Genomic DNA, 7,700 nt, shown 5'->3' on the forward strand with positions numbered 1-7,700 from the left:
GTTGCTCCAGCCATCCACGGTGGATCAAACAACTTTTTTTTACCCTTTTTTCGCTGTTACCCCAGCAGTGCTGAAATCGTTTGCCTTCTTTTTCTTCAGCCATCGTTTCCCGTACCGCCCTTGATGTTCCCAGGTGCTCGGGGCTCTGATATTCTGCTTGCGTGCTTCAATCAATCATATCCCCACGGTTTTCTTTTTCCTCCTAACCGCCGTTGACTTACAACAGCGTCGCTTTTCACTCGCACTTTCCAATAGATAAACATAAGAGACAAAGAAAGAAAGTTTGAATAAAAGGTTCTTTCTTTTTCCTCTGCTCTTTTTAAAGAGATTGGCAGAGCCAGGCTATAATACACAAAAAGCCCAATACAATACGTTGCTTTGTCCTCTCCCTATTGATGATTCTCTCATTGGAAAAGCAGTTGGTCTTATAAGTGCCAACATGATTCTGCAGACAAAAAATCTTTTTCTTGTTTATTCTTTCAGTTGCACTACGGTATGACTCTTTTCACATTGATGGACTAACTTTACCCCTATCTCCGGTGTTCAATGTTTTAACGATAGATAATATAAATAAATTGAAAAGCTTGAATAGATCTAAAGCATCAGGTGTTACAGTTAGACCACAGGAAGCATGGTTCACACCCCAAACCGTCCATCTACACAAGCCTGTGCTACGCATATTTCTATCCATATCTAATAATACATGACCAAACAAGGCTAGCAGCACCCGCAAGTATGGGTATGTGACTAACCGTCTCCAGCATTGGTCACTTGTAACAAAACCCTGGCTGACTTCCCCCTTCCTGGAGAGACATATGATCATTTCAGACATGCATTCAAGCCCTTTACCCACAAAGTCAACTTCACTTCGGTGATGTTGGCTGAAGGAAATGAAAAGCTATAATAACGGTATGATTGGCATAACCAAGCCTCTTGCCCTTAAACTAACAATTGCAATCTATTAAAGAGAATTTCCTTATAGATAATAGCTCAGAGGGCAAAGAGAGAGAGAGATATTTCCTCTAGTGTTCATCTCAGACTGAAGGAGAATAAGGGGGGTTTAGTCAGGTCATTTTGACTTTTCCTTCCTTCGCTCTCGCACTCTCTTTCACTACTGCAACCAGTGGGGGGGAAAGCTCTGATAATTTGCTCTCCTCCTGAATCTCAGTGGTGCAAAGACTGCTCTCAGGATCAATCTATTATTGTTTTTTTCTGGGACGGACCTCACCATCGGCATCCGATGCATTTTAAATATTGTGTGTTGTTGTGGAAGACTTCACTGCACTGCATTTACACTTGCTCCCTGGGCAGCAGTAAGTAATCCATAGTGAATAAAGTAATATCTGTGATGAAAGTAGTTGACTGTTTACTGTGATTAGATTTTTGTTCAGCAAATTAAGAAATCGATGAAACGGTCAAAACAAATTACATCGTGTTCTCTGTATTATAAATATTTATTTTATATCCAGCAATTTATTGAGTTTGTGTTTGTGTTTATGTTCAGCGATAAACATGCATAGAATACTGAGAAAGATATTCAGGAGGAAGAGCTTCAAATTAATGACGATCAGACACATTTAAAGGAGCAAATAGTCATTTCAATGGCATGTTCCTCTCCTCGCCAACAGCGAGACAGACTGTTTACTTCCTCCTCCTCACTGTCACTTTAACACAAATGTATTGACTAAACATCACAAAGAATCAGTCAAATCCATAACCAACTTCACAGACAAACAACAAGAAATCGCTGTGACATCCCTCTAATTTCAACGTCAACATCGAACATTGGATGTTTCATAGTTGATGTAACCGTTAAGAATAGAGAATAAGCTAGTATACTATTATACAGTTTCGGAGAAATATACAATATTCTGCCTGCAGGAATCAAGAGCCCAGAACAATCAGGAAACCTTCCTCTCAGCCCTCAAGGACACTGATGTGGTTCTGTAAGTTATGGTGCAGAGACAGCGATTAAGATCAGAGCACTGCAGCCACACCCTAAAACCATCCGTACTGGCTATTTATCCATCTTTAAACAAGTATTAAAGGAGTGCTAAGCTGCCATAATAGCACCGTCATTAGCTCCTCTCTGTGCCGTCCCTGTCCCCAGCTCCGTGAGAGGGCCATATATCACCCCTTTATGGCTCCTGTGGGCTCCGGGGCTCACTGAGGCCCCTGCCGTCGGAACAGAGAGAGGCTCTGTCTCTCATGGTCCACACAGCAGAAACCGGTGAGCTGTGTTAAGGGGACACAGCAGAATGGAGCCTGCAGGGGACTTTGCTGTTTAGCGTTGCTTTTATCCTGGATCCAGAAGTCCCACTAGCAGCACTTATTTAGGGGACGGAACAGAACCAAAACTGGGCCTGAAACCAGAAACTGAAGGGGCGGAGTTACGCCTTGTTTCCTGGTTCGTTACTGAGATATTCTACTGGAGAGAAACTGATTTGTGTGGGTGGATAAAGCTTTCAAAAGGGGTTTTAATTTAAGTGTGTTACAGTGGCCAGACACTGTGTTGATTTGAAACCTTTACTGCCCCTTCTTTTTTGTGTGTTTACTAGTGCTAGCAGAGATTGTGTGTGCTGTTAAGAGCCAATTATGCTCTTATTGATCCCCACCTCCAGCAACATGATTGGTCAAAACAAATATTGAAGCGAAAGAAAAATAAAAGCCCTGTTCACCCATATTTGAGCTCGTCTCCCGTCAGACTTTGATTAGTAATCTAAAGTTATATTTGTGCGACCAACTTCCCTTTTCTTCCTGACGACCACCTGACCGAAGAGCAGTTGAAATACAATACTTGCAAAGGACTGGGGGGGGGGGGGGGGGGGGGGTATGTGTGTGTGCTTGAGTGGCCGGGAGTGCATCTATGTCAGATATGAGAACAGCTAGGAAAAATACAGCCACATGGAGGACAGTGAGAGTAATAGTAGAAAACAAAAATGCCCAATTGATTGCACTGTGATTATACAGGAGTGAGGGGTTGAGGCTGGGGTCCATATATCAAGAGAGCGGACCGCCGAGCTAACAAGTTAAAAGGATAGGGCAAGAGGCGAAATCCGTTGTACTGGTCCAGGTCCCAAGAGTGGCAAATCTGTCCGATCAGGAGAGAACCGGTTGAATCCACAGGGACAGGCTGCACCATGCCAGATGGGGGCTGACCAGATGTCTTATTCTGGGCACGAACCGGCGGACCTGGCAGGTGAGGGGGGTGCGACACATTTTTGCATGTCATATTGGCGCAGTGTTATAGAAGTGTACAGGGCAGAGTTTGTACGCACGCTTATTTCTTTAAACAGACAGGACTCCAGTTTGCAGCCGCCTTGGTCTGTCTTTCATCAATGTTAAGGCTTGCTACCCCCCCCCCCCACACACACACACACACACTCCCTTCCTTCCCTTACCCGCTGTAACCTATTGATGGAGCTCCTGTATGTGTCTAGTGCGTATACAGCTCATGATGGATTGCCATAAATCATCAGACAGACAAAGAGACACCCCTGCCATCGGCCATTCATTCTCCCCATCGATCCGTTTCACTAATCGCAACAATATCTGTCCACAGAGTTGTGTTATAGTGGCTGACTGCAGCATCTTAAAGGGTCCGTGGAAGGGCCAGCTTTCAACGTTTAATGGTGTGATCAAATCTTTTAGAATTATACCGCTAGAGTAGACCGTCTTTCGGTTCAAGCAGAAAAAGGTGTCTCTCGTATCGACTTTAGAAGTGAGATTGGTTCAGACAGTCAGGGTAACTCTTTCAACATCAAAGATAACTCTACTTTCTGGCCAAGTAAAATGGAAAAAAACACAGTGCAATCTCTTATCACTCCCATCTGTACCTTTTTCATGTGTAATTATAATTTTTTATCTGCCTTGCGGTCATTCAGGCTCCACACTTGGATGTAATAGATATATTAAGTTAATGTATAATACTGTATATTCTGTTGCAACACTATGGTGTATGTTTCACTTTAGTTATGTGTGTGTGTGTGTGTGTGTGTGTGTGTGTGTGTGTGTGTGTGTGTGTGTGTGTGTGTGTGTGTGTGTGTGTGTGTGTGTGTGTGTGTGTGTCTTGTTGTGCCCAGCAGGGGGGGCTATCTAAATCCTGTGGTTTGAGTTTGTTGCCACTATAACCGTTTGCTCCCCAGAAAGTTCCACGGGAAAAAATAAAAACAAAAAAAGAAATATTTATTTTCAGTGTCAGCGTTTCATTTCCTTTCTGTGCCGGGCTGCCCGTTGGCACTGCAGTGCTTGAGAAGTATCTTGAACAAGCAAACAAACTAGTGACAGTGTTCACAACAAGACCCCAATCCCTTATCTGTATTCAGCTCTCCCATCACACACGCGATTCCTAACCAATCACAACCCCAGGGCATTGATGTGGTCCGTGACAGGTGACATTGACCGGCGATGCTGTTAGCCGCTCAGATATGCATGACCCGACATGGGGGGGGGGGGGCTAAACGCCTCCCTGGTCCCAAACCCAAGCCCCCCTCCCACCCCCCCATTGGGCTGTGCTCCCCCCATCCCTCCTTCCCTATCTCTCACAGAGCAGGAGGGTGTAACAGGTTATGCGCCTTGTCCCGTTGAGGCCAACACACATACAAGGGCCGGGTTATCGGGGTAAATCACGAGAGGACCACATCCTCTGGTGGTGTGTGAGTCCCACTGTGTGCCAGTGAGGCACACGGTACTTAGCGCCCCTCCCACCTGCGGGCTCTGCGAGGACAAGTGTGTTTCGCGACAGGAAGTCTCGGCCGATGACGCTGTGCTACAGAACGAGCGAGCCGGAGGCGTGGGGGGGACATCAGAGATGTGTAATGAAATCACTGCAGCTATAATTAAAGCCACAGGGAGCCATCCGTCTCTCACGGATACCAAAAGAAAAAATGCGGCCTTGCACAATTATGCTCCACCGGCATTAGCCTGGCTCCAGTCACTGGACATTTTTCCTCACTCTCTCTTTCCGTGTGTCTCTCTCTATTTGTGTCTCGCTATCTCACTCCCCATCTCTCTCTTTCTCTCTCGCTCACTCGCATTTTCTCTTTCTCCCTCTCTATCTGTGTGTGTGTCTCTCTCTCTCTCTTCCTTGCTCTCGCTCTTTCCCTTGTCTGCCGCACCTATAAAAGGGTTTCCTCTCTCTGCAGAAAGTATGTGGGTGTTACCTTTATTTGTTTAGTCAGCGGTCACATTTCCATGGTGGTATATTGTGAAATGCCAAAGCTTGAGCTACTGTCGCCCCCCAACACCACCTCTCTCCCCCTCCCTCCCCCTCCCTCCCCCCCCTCCCAGGGGCTCTTTGAACATCTCTCCCATCACACATAACTTAATGGTGTGAGAGATTCATCTCTATGCCTAAAATAAGCCATTATCTAACCGGCATTAGACACTCTGTCATGTTGTCAACCTCACGCCCAGCTCCCGGGTCACACAGGATGGGTCCGAGGTGCGAAGAGTCCACAACCCACACGCACACACATGCATGCACGCACACACACACACACGCGGACACATACACCTACTCAACCATACCTAGCGAGATGCACACATTTACCCTCACAGACATACACACACACACACACACACACACGCACGCACACACACCCAGCCACCCACACAAATTGGCACCAACACCTTTGCACGTGCGATCACTGACCCACTAGCATGCGTACACAAAGACACACAGAGACACTCACACACACACGCACACACACTCAAGTCAAAAGTGAGAAGTCGACACGGTGCCAGGACACAGCAGGCGGGCGTGGTGGCGGCGGGGGTAGGAACGGAGACCCACTTGATTAGCTCCTGATCGCAGCCTCGGAGAGCTGCACGGCCATTAGGCTCCACCTCCGTCCCTAATGAGAGGAGCGCGGTGGCTGGTGGCTAGGATTACTTTTGTTTCGGTGAGCTCCCCTCGCTCTTTTACGGTCGAAGCTTAAGACCACCCTATGCATGCATATCGTCGTGCATGTGTTGCCGTGACGATTAGTGCCCCCTAAACTCCCCACCTCCTCGCGTCCCATCCCGCCAAATGGCGGTGATCGTCTTTTTTTAGTTGTACTGCTGTTATACTGCTGGCTTGATTGTGTGGATACATGCTCCTGTGGATACACACACACACACACACACACACACACACACACACTCACACACACACACACACACACACACTCTCTCTCTCATACATGCACACATAGACACGACCAATCACAGTGGCCCAGTGGGAGGCCCCCGAAAGGGAGTGTGTTCTGTGCGGCGCCTGTCGAAGGACGTGTGGTGGTGGGAAAAAGGGAAAGCGGCAGGACACTGGTCGCCGTTGAATAATGCAGCGCTCTCTGCTGCCTCCTTTAAAAAAAGAAGGTGGCTGTCTCTCCTGGTTAAGCCCCTTAAAGCCCACCCCCCTCATACACGCACACACACACACCACCACCCCAAACTCCGCCACCTCACCATCCCTGCCGCCGCGACCACCGCCACCACCGCCACCACCGCCACCACCCCTCTGTGTGTCGGTGCATTAGCACGTCTGCTTCCATGACTCCAGCACAGAAGACTCTGCCTTAATAGGTTCGGACGCAGGCGAGGGAGGGCAGGCTGAGGACACGGGGAAACACACACAACACACACAACCGCTGTGGCAGAGTTCACTGCGGAAATAAATAGAAGCAGCAGCTCTGATCAACTCGCGACGGAGCGTGTGTTCGTAGGGACGTGCCGCCGCGGATCGTTATTTCATTGACTCACGGTCGTCATTGTGTGATCACGCGTCGATGACAGATGTCGATAAACACGGCGCACCTGACTTTCTTGTCTGTCGTGGTTGACGCTCGATGGCTAACACACACATCGCTGCGGGGCGGCGTACTCATAAATATTTAATATCATCGTAGATCTGTTGAGGTGGCACAGAAGATGATTGTTGATCATACCGATTCCTCCATCACTCTTGCAACCATTACATTGTGAGGGTGGGGGGGGGGGGGGGGGGGGGGGGGGTTAAGATGCTGCAGCTGCGCTGATGAGAGCCATCTTCCATTGGTTGGCCACGACGGCCGGCTGCGGGCGGGGAGTCAGGATGTGGACTAGGCTGTCACCGTAAGCCTCCGAGCGCTTATTCATGAAATGGAATTACTTTGTGACAATGGCTGTGCTTTGCTTTTGATGCTGACTGCGCCCTCAATCCTTAGGCTCGGGCATACCTCCCGGCTTCCCCTTCCTCCCTGCTCCAGAACGGCATTCACAGCCTCCCCCCCCTGCCCCCTACTCGCTCATGCTAAGAGCCAATGAAAGAAGAAATCCTCGCCTACCTATAAAGAGTTTTTCATAGGGGGCCCCCAGAATGCCAAGGGGATGATGAAAAGACTGATTTAACGATAGCTCCTCCTCTTTTGGACTTAAAAGGCAGCTGATTTTAAAGTTCAGTCTCGTTCTAATTGTCCGAGGCTATCGCTCAGATAGGCCTACCGTGAAGGCGGAAGCTGCATCCCGCTGCCTGCGATTGGTTATCTGGGACGAGTATGGTCGGATGAGATGAAATAGCAGCAGCTCTTTTGTGAAATCTTTAGACATATAATTTTTTTCTGCTATATTCGTAGTTGCTCTTTGTATACGTTTTAGCAAAGAGTAGTCATTTCTGAGATGAACACATCAAAAATCATAAAGAAATCATTGAATATATAATTTAACAGAAAAATGTAAAC

The sequence above is a fragment of the Gadus macrocephalus genome, chromosome 11, assembly GCF_031168955.1.
Source record: "Gadus macrocephalus chromosome 11, ASM3116895v1".
In the NCBI taxonomy this organism is placed as follows: domain Eukaryota; kingdom Metazoa; phylum Chordata; class Actinopteri; order Gadiformes; family Gadidae; genus Gadus; species Gadus macrocephalus.